We start from the raw sequence: 13,108 nt of genomic DNA on the forward strand, positions 1-13,108 counted from the left end.
TATATATATATATATATATATATATATATATATATATATATATATATATACACACACACACACATACACATATATACATACATACACACACAGTACTGTGCACAAGTCTTAGGTCACCATTTGTTGTTTTAGCAAAGTTTAAATGACCATCCATATTTATTTTTCGGTCTCTTTATTAAGATACAAAAATAAAATACAGGAAATAAGTACACAAAATATAAAAAAAACTAAATTTTCAGAACAAAATGGCTTCTTCAGGCAAAAGTCAGTATTTAGTGTGATCTCCCTTGGCACTAAGCACATTTTAAACTCTTTTGGGGAGACTGTCCTGACGTTTTCTGAAATAATCCTGTAGTATATTATACTACGCTTCATTCAACACTTTCCAGAGTTCTTCTTTAGAGGCATTATGATCCCATAATGCCTCTATAATATTCAGGTTTTAATCCTGTGGAGGCCAGTCCATGACTGTCACTGTTTTATCAGCTGTTTTTTCTCTCCAAATATGATTTCACATTAGCAGTGTGCTTGGGATTGTTATCATGCTGAAACATAAAACCATTCCCAATCAGGCACTTTCCAGAAGGAATGGCATTTTGAATAAAAACCTGTCTGTACTTTTCAGCATTCATGATACCATCAATTCGGAAAATATCGCCAACACCACTGGCAGAAATGCAGCCCCAAATCAGGACCGACCCTCCACCATGTTTCACTGAAGGGCGCAAGCACTCATTCTTCTATCTCTCCAACTCTTCTTCTCACATATTGTTGACAATCGACTCAAAATGTTGAAACTTGGATTTGTCACTCCTTTATACTCTTTTCCATTGATCTTCATTACAATATTGTGAGGTTTAGCATATCTTAGTCATTTTACCCTGTTCCCTTTCTGAAAAAGTGGTTTCTTAGCTGCTAACCACAAAGACCATTCCTAATAAAGCTTCTTCAGACGGTGAAAGGTCAACTTGGCATTCCGATGAACCTGCCAGATACTGAGTCGGGTTCCTACCAGATGCTGAGCCAGGTCCTTGCTGGACTTCTTCCGGTCTCTCAAAGAAGAAACTTCTAATCAGATTTTGAAAGTTTTCTTGGCCTTACAGTCCCCTTTTTTGTCCTTGACCTATCCTGATTTTTCAAATTTCTTTATAACAGCTTGAATAGCACATCTTGAGTATCCAGTTTGTTTGCCGATGTCCCTTTGAGAGTGGGCTTGCTGAATGATTTTAGGTCTGTCAAATTCTGTGATCTTTGGCATTTTGAATGGAATGATGTGATTAAAAGTTGGTCTTGTTAGCAAGCATTCAATTAATTAAACTAATACCACGTGTATGTCTACCACAAACCTGGTGTAATAGACCTTTTTCACAGCAGTTATTTTGACATGAAATAGTAGGACAAATAGGCGTTAACAATGACATTAATTAGGGTTCCATTCCATTTAGGTTTACGAGAGCCAGGTTCCTGCTATTGCTCAAATGTAAGGGGGGGTTACACTAAATACTTGCCACTTTAGCCTATAGAAGCTGTTTTTTCTGTGGGGGTTTTAATACTGCATACCAATATCCAGTATTTTCTGGTAGTATTCTAATAAAGAGACTGAGAAATAATTATATATGGTCATTATACCATTGCTAAAACAACAAATCTAATGGCGTCTTAAGAATTTTGCACAGTACTTAAAGGGACAGTTTACTCAAAAATGTTTTCCCCTTTAATTTGTTCCCAATCATCCACTTTACCTGCTGGAGTGTATTAAATTGTTTACAAGTATTTCTATTACCCTTATATTGGCATTTGAAATAGTTGATTTAGCCTGTGGTATCCCCACCTATTCTGAAAGTTTTTGGCCTCAAGGCCAAACTGTGTAAACACAGCCAGTAGAAGAAATTACACTCCCGGTGGGTTATAGAAGAGATAAGGTAATAAAATTGTAATTTTCTATTGTTCTCTCCAAGTATTGGTCATTGGTTTACGAGCAGTATTGGTTGTGGCTTCAAAACACAAAATCAGCTACTTCATATACACAAATAAACCTTAAAAAGCAAATTCTCATACATGTTATACTCTGCAGCTGGTTAAAAAGTATTTGGAAACACATTAAGGGAAACAATTTTTACAGTATACTGTCCCCTTAATATATATATATACACACATACATACATACGCACACACACACATATATATATATACTTACAAACACATTTTCAGTGGTTGAAAATATTACTAAAGTTGCTAGTCACATAGATTCAAAAAACTTGTAATTTTTTTTTTTATATTTGTCCACTGCAACGTCTTCCTAGTATAGACTATAGAGAGGTCATGTTTAATATCATGTTTTATTTCTTCATTTTAAGTTTCTATTGCAAATATAATAATTTAATACAAACCATTAAATCAGAAGCTAAGAAAATAAATAATGGTAACAGATGTTGACTTTTTCAATCAGTACAAAATGTATGGGCTATAACAAACAAATACACTTTAATTAGGAGTTTCTGACTACTGCCTATATAACTGAATATTAGTAAAATAAATCTTGACCAAATAATTCTCATAACCAGTAGATGGCAGCAATCTACCTTCTAATGTATTACTTGAAAATGGTAACCTTTTCCACTTCACTTATGCTATTATCTTGAAGTGGTTTCATTAAACAACAGATTTAACCACACAATATACTGAAATGTAATCATTTAAGAGATGTAAACTCCCAACTCATATTTTGTAAGGAAAAAAAAAAACCTAATGTCTAAAGTATTTAAAATGTATATTGCAGCACAAAGCATTAAAGGGAGAAAAATACAGTGCTCTGTCTCTTTAACAGTTTGAAGTGCAGAACCCAGACTTTGTTACACTGATTGCACACTCTAGTAGTGACCCATTTATAATTCTCCCTAATTAGCCGTAGCCAAGAAGGAAACCTAGGCGACAACATGCAGCACTCATTCTTTTACGGACACTAATCTTAACACAAAACTGCAACGCCATTTTAATGTTTAAAGAGAAATTAAAACATTCTTTTTGTTGCATCTAAAAGAAGGCATTTAAATATGTTTTACAGTTTTTGTGTTCTGAAAAATGGATGCTCCTGAGATTAAAAACAAACTTTTGTGAGCTACTTTCCCCAAACCAGATGTACAGAAAATAAACTGAATTAACAAAGTATATATATATATATGTTATGCATTTGCATTTTGGGTCAGCTGTTATGATTATGTTCTTCCACATGCAAAAAATAAGTCCATTTTAAAACTTAGCAGTGGCTTAAAAAGATAAAGGTGATCCGGGGAACGCTTCATTGTAAAGCTTTGCCTTATGATCTCAGGAGGGCTCTAATCAAGGCCTACTTCCCAGTTTCACTGGTTTCTATGGAAACCAGACTCCTCTAGAAGCGCACTCACGCTGTTAGCAAGATGATGCTCCGTATTTCCTTGAACAGCAGCAGCACACTATGCCTTGTGATTACAAAGCAGAGCGCCTGGCTACTTGCATCTTTTCTTATTTGGGCTATTAGTGCTTAAAGGGACGGTCAGTCATCTTAAAGTCTTACCTTAGATTAAGCTGCAAATAGTCTCCTGCACCCTTTCTATATCATTCAGCAGGAACAGTAACATTTTTATTTTAAAATGAATATTGTTTCTGGCCAGTTTGAAATGGCTGCCAAGCTCTGCCCACTGATGATATCACGATCTGGGCTGCATCTAGGCACTCTGCTGAATAGCACTGACAGTCTGTTGAATCCAACTAGTGAGTCTTTTGTGATTGGATGCCATATGCAGCCCAGATCAAGATGTCATCAGTGGGCTGAGCTTGGAAGCCATTTTAAAGTGGCCAGAAACAATATTCATTTTAAAATAACTTTTTTACCATTCCTGCTGCATGATATAGAAAAGGTGCGGGGGACTATTTGCAGCTTAATCTAAAGGTAAAACTTTAAGATGACCAAGGTGTAGACTGTCCCTTTAAAAATACTAATAAAGTATCTTCACGTTACTCTGCATACCATACCTTGTGAGAAACAAAAACATTAAAAAAAACACTAAAACTTGAAATAAACCGGAACTAAATAATATAAAAAATAATATGTACTGCAAAAATATGTAAAACATAATAGAGGGTTTAACAAACTGAATTAGTAAAAAAAATTGCAACAAGTCCATTCGTTGTGAGTTGCAACGGAGTAAGGTCGTAACTTTTCCCTTTAAAAGCTGCAAAAGAAACTAGCTAGGCACAAACTCATGGACAGAAATAAAGAAAATGATAAAAACATAAGAAGAAAGACTAAGATTATGACCCAAAAACAGATTTGATCATCTTGTGGCCAACAGCTGTAAATAACTTCTCCAATTTACATTTTTTAGTATCATTAGTTTGAACTGAATCATGCCAGTTTAAAAAAGGACATAAAACCCAAGTTTTTCTTTCATGATTCATGAGAATGCACTTTTAAGAAATTTTCCAATTACTACTATTTTCACATTTTCTTCATTCTCATGGTATCCTTTGTTGAAAACCATGAAGGTAAGTTCATTGCACCTGTCCGAAGCATTATATGTCAGCAGTTTTGCAAAAATGCTTTTAACAATGTTATACATTGTACAACTCATCTAGTGCTCAAAATTATTCTTGCAAAACTGATGACATTTAGTTCTCTAGCCACACTACTTACGTAAGTATTCTCTTCAACAAAGAATACCATACCAGTAAATTTGATAATAGCACATTGGAAACTGTTTTAAAAAGTTATGCTCTGGCCCTTGGTATTTCTTGTTCCTTTAAATGCAACAACAAAAAACATGCTTAAGCCAGAGTATCAGTTCTCACTTGTGTAAAGTGGGAAAATTCAAAATAACATCTGCACTACCCCCAAAAAGGGGAACCTTTTCTTCTTAAATTATAGATAAGTGCTGATTTTCCAGTCAAGCTTGAATGCAATGTGTAGGAGGGGAGATCAGAATTTGATTATTTATTTGATTATTTTGACAGTCTTATTTAAAGGGACACTGTACCCAAAATTTTCTTTCGTTATTCAGATTGAGCATGAAATTTTAAGCAACTTTCTAATTTACTCCTATTATCAAATTTTCTTCTTTCTCTTGGTATCTTTATTTGAAATGCAAGAATGTAAGTTTAGATGCCGGCCCATTTTTGGTGAACAACCTGGGTTGTCCTTGCTGTCCAGAGTACTGAAACCAAAAAAAAGCTTAGATGCCTTCTTTTTCAAATAATGATAGCAAGAGAACAAAGAAAAATTGATAATAGGAGTAAATTAGAAAGTTGCTTAAAATTGCATGCTCTTTCTGAATTACAAAAACATAATTTATGCTTACCTGATAAATGTATTTCTCTTATAGTGTATCCAGTCCACGGATCATCCATTACTTGTGGGATATTCTCCTTCCCAACAGGAAGTTGCAAGAGGATCACCCACAGCAGAGCTGCTATATAGCTCCTCCCCTCACTGCCATATCCAGTCATTCGACCGAAACAAGCCAAGAAAGGAGAAACCATAGGGTGCAGTGGTGACTGTAGTTTAATTAAAATTTAGACCTGCCTGAAAAGGACAGGGCAGGCCGTGGACTGGATACACTACAAGATAAATACATTTATCAGCTAAGCATAAATTATGTTTTCTCTTGTTAAGTGTATCCAGTCCACGGATCATCCATTACTTGTGGGATACCAATACCAAAGCTAAAGTACACGGATGATGGGAGGGACAAGGCAGGAACTTAAACGGAAGGAACCACTGCCTGTAGAACCTTTCTCCCAAAAACAGCCTCCGAAGAAGCAAAAGTATCAAATTTGTAAAATTTGGAAAAAGTATGAAGGGAAGACCAAGTTGCAGTCTTGCAAATCTGTTCAACTGAGGCCTCATTTTTAAAGGCCCAGGTGGAAGCCACAGCTCTAGTAGAATGAGCTGTAATCCTTTGAGGAGGCTGCTGTCCAGCAGTCTCATAGGCTAAACGGATTATACTCCGAAGCCAAAAAGAAAGAGAGGTTGCAGAGGCCTTCTGACCTCTCCTCTGTCCAGAGTAAACAACAAACAGGTTAGATGTTTGGCGAAAATCTTTAGTAGCCTGTAAGTAAAACTTCAAGGCACGGTCTACTCTTTGAAGAAGGATTAGGACATAATGATGGAACAACAATCTCTTGATTGATATTCTTGTTAGAAACCACCTTAGGTAAAAACCCAGGTTTTGTACGCAGAACAACTTTATCTGAATGAAAGATCAGATAAGGAGAATCACAATGTAAGGCAGATAACTCCGAGACTCTTCGAGCCGAGGAAATAGCCATCAGAAAAAGAACTTTAAGAACCAAGTTTAAGCTCCATGGAGGAGCAACAGGTTTAAACACAGGCTTAATTCTAACTAAAGCCTGACAAAATGCCTGAACGTCTGGAACTTCTGCCAGACGCTTGTGTAAAAGAATAGACAGAGCAGAAATCTGTCCCTTTAAAGAACTAGCTGATAATCCTTTGTCCAAACCCTCTTGGAGGAAGGACAATATCCTAGGAATCCTAACCCTACTCCATGAGTAATTCTTGGATTCACACCAATGAAGATATTTACGCCATATCTTGAGGTAAATTTTCCTGGTGACAGGCTTTCGTGCCTGTATTAAGGTATCAATTACTGACTCGGAGAAGCCACGTTTTGATAGGATCAAGCGTTCAATATCCATGCAGTCAGTCTCAGAGAAAGTAGATTCGGATGATTGAAAGGACCTTGTATTAGAAGGTCTTGTCTCAGAGGCAGAGTCCATTGTGGAAAGGATGACATGTCCACTAGGTCTGCATACCAGGTCCTGCGTGGCCACGCAGGCGCTATCAATATCACCGATGCTCTTTCCTGTTTGATTTTGGCAATCAGACAAGGGAGCAGAGGAAACGGTGGAAACACATAAGCCAGGTTGAAGAACCAAGGAGCTGCTAGAGCATCTATCAGTGCCGCTTCTGGGTCCCTGGACCTGGATCCGTAACTAGGAAGCTTGGCGTTCTGGCGAGATGCCATGAGATCCAATTCTGGTTTGCCCCAACGGAGAACCAATTGAGCAAACACCTCCGGATGGAGTTCCCATTCCCCCGGATGAAAAGTCTGATGACTTAGAAAATCCGCCTCCCAGTTCTCTACACTTGGAATATGGATTGCTGACAGGTGGCAAGAGTGAGTCTCTGCCCAGCGAATTATCTAGGAGACTTCTGACATCGCTAGGGAACTCCTGGTTCCCCCTTGATGGTTGATGTAAGCCACAGTCGTGATGTTGTCCAACTGAAATCTGATGAACCTCAGTGTTGCTAGCTGAGGCCAAGCCAGAAGAGCATTGAATATCACTCTTAACTCCAGAATATTTATTGGGAGGAGTTTCTCCTCCTGAGTCCATGATCCCTGAGCCTTCAGGGAGTTCCAGACTGCACCCCAACCTAGAAGGCTGGCATCTGTTGTTACAATTGTCCAATCTGGTCTGCGAAAGGTCACACCCTTGGACAGATGGGCCCGAGATAACCACCAGAGAAGAGAATCTCTGGTTTCCTGATCCAGATTTAGTAGAGGGGACAAATCTGTGTAATCCCCATTCCACTGACTGAGCATGCATAATTGCAGCGGCCTGAGATGCAGGCGCGCGAATGGCACTATGTCCATCGCCGCTGCCATTAGGCCGATTACTTCCATGCACTGAGCCACCGTGGGGCGGGGAATGGAGTGAAGAACACGGCAAGCATTTAGAAGTTTTGATAACCTGGACTCCATCAGGTAAATTTTCATTTCTACAGAATCTATTAGAGTCCCTAGAAAGGAAACCCTCGTGAGAGGAGATAGAGAACTCTTTTCTTCGTTCACTTTCCACCCATGCGACCTCAGGAATGCCAGAACTATCTCTGTATGAGATTTGGCAATTTGAAAGCTTGACGCCTGTATCAGGATATCGTCCAGGTAAGGAGCCACCGCTATGCCTCGCGGTCTTAGGACCGCCAGAAGTGAGCCCAGAACCTTTGTAAAAATTCTTGGGGCTGTAGCCAACCCGAATGGAAGAGCTACAAATTGGTAATGCCCGTCTATAAAGGCAAACCTCAGGAACTGATGATGATTCTTGTGAATCGGAATGTGAAGGTAGGCATCCTTTAAGTCCACTGTGGTCATGTACTGACCCTCTTGGATCATGGGTAAAATGGTTCGAATAGTTTCCAACTTGAATGACGGAACTCTGAGGAATTTGTTTAGGATCTTTAAATCCAAAATTAGTCTGAAGGTTCCCTCTTTTTTGGGAACCACAAACAGATTTGAATAAAACCCCTGTCCTTGTTCCGTCCGTGGAACTGGATGGATCACTCCCATTACAAGGAGATCTTGTACGCAGCTTAGGAATGCCTCTTTCTTTATCTGGTTTGCAGATAATCTTGAAAGGTGAAATCTCCCTTGTGGAGGAGAAGCTTTGAAGTCCAGAAGATATCCCTAAGATATGATCTCCAACGCCGAGGGATCCTGAACATCTCTTGCCCACGCCTGGGCGAAGAGAGAGAAGTCTGCCCCCTACTAGATCCGATGTCGGATAGGGGGCCGCTCCTTCATGCTGTCTTAGAGGCAGCAGCAGGCTTTCTGGCCTGCTTGCCCTTGTTCCAGGACTGGTTAGGTTTCCAGGCCTGCTTGGATTGAGCAAAAGTTCCCTCTTGTTTTGAAGCAGAGGAAGTTGATGCTGCACCTGCCTTGAAATTTCGAAAGGCATGAAAATTAGACTGTTTGGCCTTTGATTTGGCCCTGTCCTGAGGAAGGGTATGACCCTTACCTCCAGTAATGTCAGCAATAATTTCTTTCAAACCAGGCCTGAATAAGGTCTGCCCCTTGAAAGGAATGTTGAGTAATTTAGACTTTGAAGTCACATCAGCTGACCAGGATTTGAGCCATAGCGCCCTACGCGCCTGGATGGCGAATCCGGAATTCTTAGCCGTTAGTTTAGTCAAATGAACAATGGCATCAGAAACAAATGAGTTAGCTAGCTTAAGAGTTCTAAGCTTGTCAACAATTTCAGTCAATGGAGCTGTATGGATGGCCTCTTCCAGGGCCTCAAACCAGAATGCCGCCGCAGCAGTGACAGGCGCAATGCATGCAAGGGGCTGTAAAATAAAACCTTGTTGAATAAACATTTTCTTAAGGTAACCCTCTAATTTTTTTATCCATTGGATCTGAAAAAGCACAACTGTCCTCAACAGGGATAGTGGTACGCTTTGCTAAAGTAGAAACTGCTCCCTCCACCATAGGGACAGTCTGCCATAAGTCCCGTGTAGTGGCATCTATTGGAAACATTTTTCTAAATATAGGAGGTGGGGAAAAGGGCACACCGGGCCTATCCCACTCCTTACTAATAATTTCTGTAAGCCTTTTAGGTATTGGAAAAACATCAGTACTCACCGGCACTGCATAGTATTTATCCAGCCTACACAATTTCTCTGGCACCGCAATTGTGTCACAGTCATTCAGAGCAGCTAATACCTCCCCAAGCAATACACGGAGGTTCTCAAGCTTAAATTTAAAATTATAAATCTCTGAATCAGGTCTCCCCGAATCAGAGACGTCACCCACAGACTGAAGCTCTCCGTCCTCAGGTTCTGCATATTGTGACGCAGTATCAGACATGGCTCTTACAGCATCTACGCGCTCTGTATCTCGTCTAACCACAGAGCTATCGCGCTTGCCTCTCAATTCAGGCAATCTGGATAATACCTCTGACAGGGTATTATTCATGATTGCAGCCATGTCCTGCAAAGTAATCGCTATGGGCGTCCCTGATGTACTTGGCGCCATATTAGCGTGCGTCCCTTGAGCGGGAGGCGAAGGGTCCGACATGTGGGGAGAGTTAGTCGGCATAACTTCCCCCTCGACTGACCCCTCTGGTGACAATTCTTTTATAGATAAAGACTGATCTTTACTGTTTAAGGTGAAATCAATACATTTAGTACACATTCTCCTATGGGGCTCCACCATGGCTTTTAAACATAATGAACAAGTATCCTCTGTTTCAGACATGTTTGTACAGACTAGCAATGAGACAAGCAAGCTTGGAAAACACTTTAAAGCAAGTTAACAAGCAATATAAAAAACGTTACTGTGCCTTTAAGAGAAACAAATTTTGACAAAATTTGAAATAACAGTGAAAAAAGGCAATTACAATAACAAAATTTCTACAGTGTATGTAACAAGTCAGCAGAGCATTGCACCCACTTGCAAATGGATGATTAACCCCTTAATAACAAAAACAGAATAATAAATGACAAAAACGTTTTTTAAACACAGTCACAACAACTGCCACAGTCTACTGTGATTGTTACCCTCCTCAAACACGACTTTGAAGCCTTTTGAGCCCTTCAGAGATGTCCTGTATCATGCAGAGGGAAGCTGAATGTCTCTGTCAGTATTTTTAGCTGCACAGAAAAGCACTAAAATAGGCCCTTCCCACTCATATTGCAACAGTGGAAAGCTTCAGGAAACTGTCTCTAGGCAAAAATCAAACCAGCCATATGGAAAAAAACTAGGCCCCAATAAGTTTTGTCACCTACAAATATAAAAACGATTAACATGCCAGCAAACGTTTTATATTACATTTTTATAAGAGTGTGTATATCTATTAATAAGCCTGATACCAGTCGCTATCACTGCATTTAAGGCTTAACTTACATTAATCCGGTATCAGCAGCATTTTTCTAGCAAATTCCATCCCTAGAAATATATTAACTGCACATACCTTATTGCAGGAAAACCTGCACGCCATTCCCTCTCTGAAGTTACCTCACTCCTCAGAATATGTGAGAACAGCCATGGATCTTAGTTACTTCTGCTAAGATCATAGAAATCACAGGCAGATTCTTCTTCTAATGCTGCCTGAGATGAAACGGTACACTCCGGTACCATTTAAAAATAACAAACTTTTGATTGAAGTTAAAAAACTAACTATAATACCCCACTTTCCTCTTACTACGTCCATCTTTGTTGAGAGTTGCAAGAGAATGACTGGATATGGCAGTGAGGGGAGGAGCTATATAGCAGCTCTGCTGTGGGTGATCCTCTTGCAACTTCCTGTTGGGAAGGAGAATATCCCACAAGTAATGGATGATCCGTGGACTGGATACACTTAACAAGAGAAAGAACATTTTTAAGTACAGTGTCCCTTTAACAAACGATTGATTCTTGCTTTGTTTTTGTTTGTTTTTTTAACAAAACTTTATTAGGCAAACAGTCTGGCATGTTTGTAAACTCAAACAACAATGATTATGTCACATCTAGGTGATATTTGTGCATGTGATTAGTTGGGAGGAGTAAACTTACGGTGAGTTTTTTTTAATACAGTTGGTGTTGTACACGTTCTTGACAAAGGCTCCATTTGAGAGCTGAAACTTTGGACATGTGTTGAGATATAAACTGAGTGATTTTACAGTGTTGTAGCCTATATACATATGTTAACAGAAGTGTAAATAAAGTTTTTTTTCATTTTGTTACCCCCCCCTTCCTCCTGACACAGGAAGCAGAATCAGTGTAGTATAATAAAGGCTGTGTTCGGCAAGCGCTCCAAGCGAACTGGGACTCGCTTTGAGCGTTTTCTGACTACTTGCCAGTGAGACGCTGGGCATTCTCTGAGTGCTCTGATGACGTAAGTCCCATCGCTTCCAGCGAGCTCAGACGCTTGACAACATGGCAGACTCCACACATGTGTTGCTCGTGGAGGCTGCCATGATTTTATATATAAAAAAGCATATCACTATCACCTATAGCTTAACCTGCCCCATTCATTTACAAATAAATAACTTATGCTGCACTTGTCCTGCCCTGATATCTTTATTCATTATATGCCACATAAAATCCTCCCCTCTTTCAAAGATATACCATTTCTACCATTGCACAAACATTTTACAGGTATGCGAGTGATGGGAGCTGCAGCCCTTATATCTTTATTCATTATTAGCTGAATGGGGCAGGATAAGCTACAGGGGCTGAGCTGAGAGCAACTGAATAGAGGGGGGGGCGGAGTTCCGATTTTTGCAGAGAGGGAGGGGAAACCAGAAACACAGGGGAAACCATTCTCGGTGTAACACCGGCAATTACGAGTGGGGAATAGTGAGTGCACCGGACACAGACTGCAATATATATATATATAAATAGCCAATGGGCTGCAGAGGGTTGAGCTTGTGTGTAGCTTGCTTACATTATATATATATATATATATATATATATATATAGTTATTTATTACTGTTGACGTGACGTGTGCAAGGAGGGGGGCTGTGAGTGACGGTGTTGTAAATGTAATAATACTACAAGGGAGCTTATAATAAACGTTTGAATGTGCAAAGTCCATTAATGTGCAGCAGATCCCTTTGCGCATGCAAACGTTATTTCTAAGCTCACTTGCTTGTGACTTCCTCTAGCGCCACGTCATTGATGTAGTAGTAGTACCTCCACTAGCTCCTGAGCGCTTGCCATACACGTCCATAGAAGCAAGAAGTGCCTGTGTGATTTTTCCTCCATCTTTATATAAAATGACTTTATATATCCGGTTATCCTACCCTAATAATAACAGAACGGCAACAACATGGATTGATTTACATGGTATTTTACGGGTTGAAGAGGACTTTACACATACTTGATTTGATATATATATTATTTTTATTGTGAATATGAAAGAGCAGCAATTAAACATGCTAACAAACATCCATTAAAAAAAAACATAATGAAATAATAATAAAAAAACTAATTTAGGTGAAAAAGAAAAAAAATGAGTACAGTGCCCTTTTAAATTGGTTCCAGCAACAGAGAAAAATCCCAGTAATTTAACTCACCATAGTGATTTAAAGGGACACTAAATCCAAAAATGTTCTTTCATGATTCAGATAGAGCATGCAATTTTAAGCAACTTTCTAATTTACTCCTATTATCAATTTTTCTTCGTTCTCTTGCTATCTTTATTTGAAAAAGAAGGCATCTAAGCTTTTTTTTTGGTTTAGACTCTGGACAGCACTTTTTTATTGGTGGATGAATTTATCCACCAATCAGCAAGAACAACCCAGGTTGTTCAGCAAAAATGGGCCGACATCTAAACTTACATTCTTGCATTTCA

General features: G+C 39.2%; 1 protein-coding gene across 1 annotated transcript in view; it reads right to left on the bottom strand.

Annotated features, from left to right (window-relative positions):
* Positions 1 to 13,108, bottom strand: part of COG6 (component of oligomeric golgi complex 6) — a 650,023-nt gene that overhangs the window by 434,666 nt on the left and 202,249 nt on the right. The window lies entirely within an intron of this gene.

This window comes from Bombina bombina, chromosome 3, assembly GCF_027579735.1.
Source record: "Bombina bombina isolate aBomBom1 chromosome 3, aBomBom1.pri, whole genome shotgun sequence".
Taxonomy (NCBI): domain Eukaryota; kingdom Metazoa; phylum Chordata; class Amphibia; order Anura; family Bombinatoridae; genus Bombina; species Bombina bombina.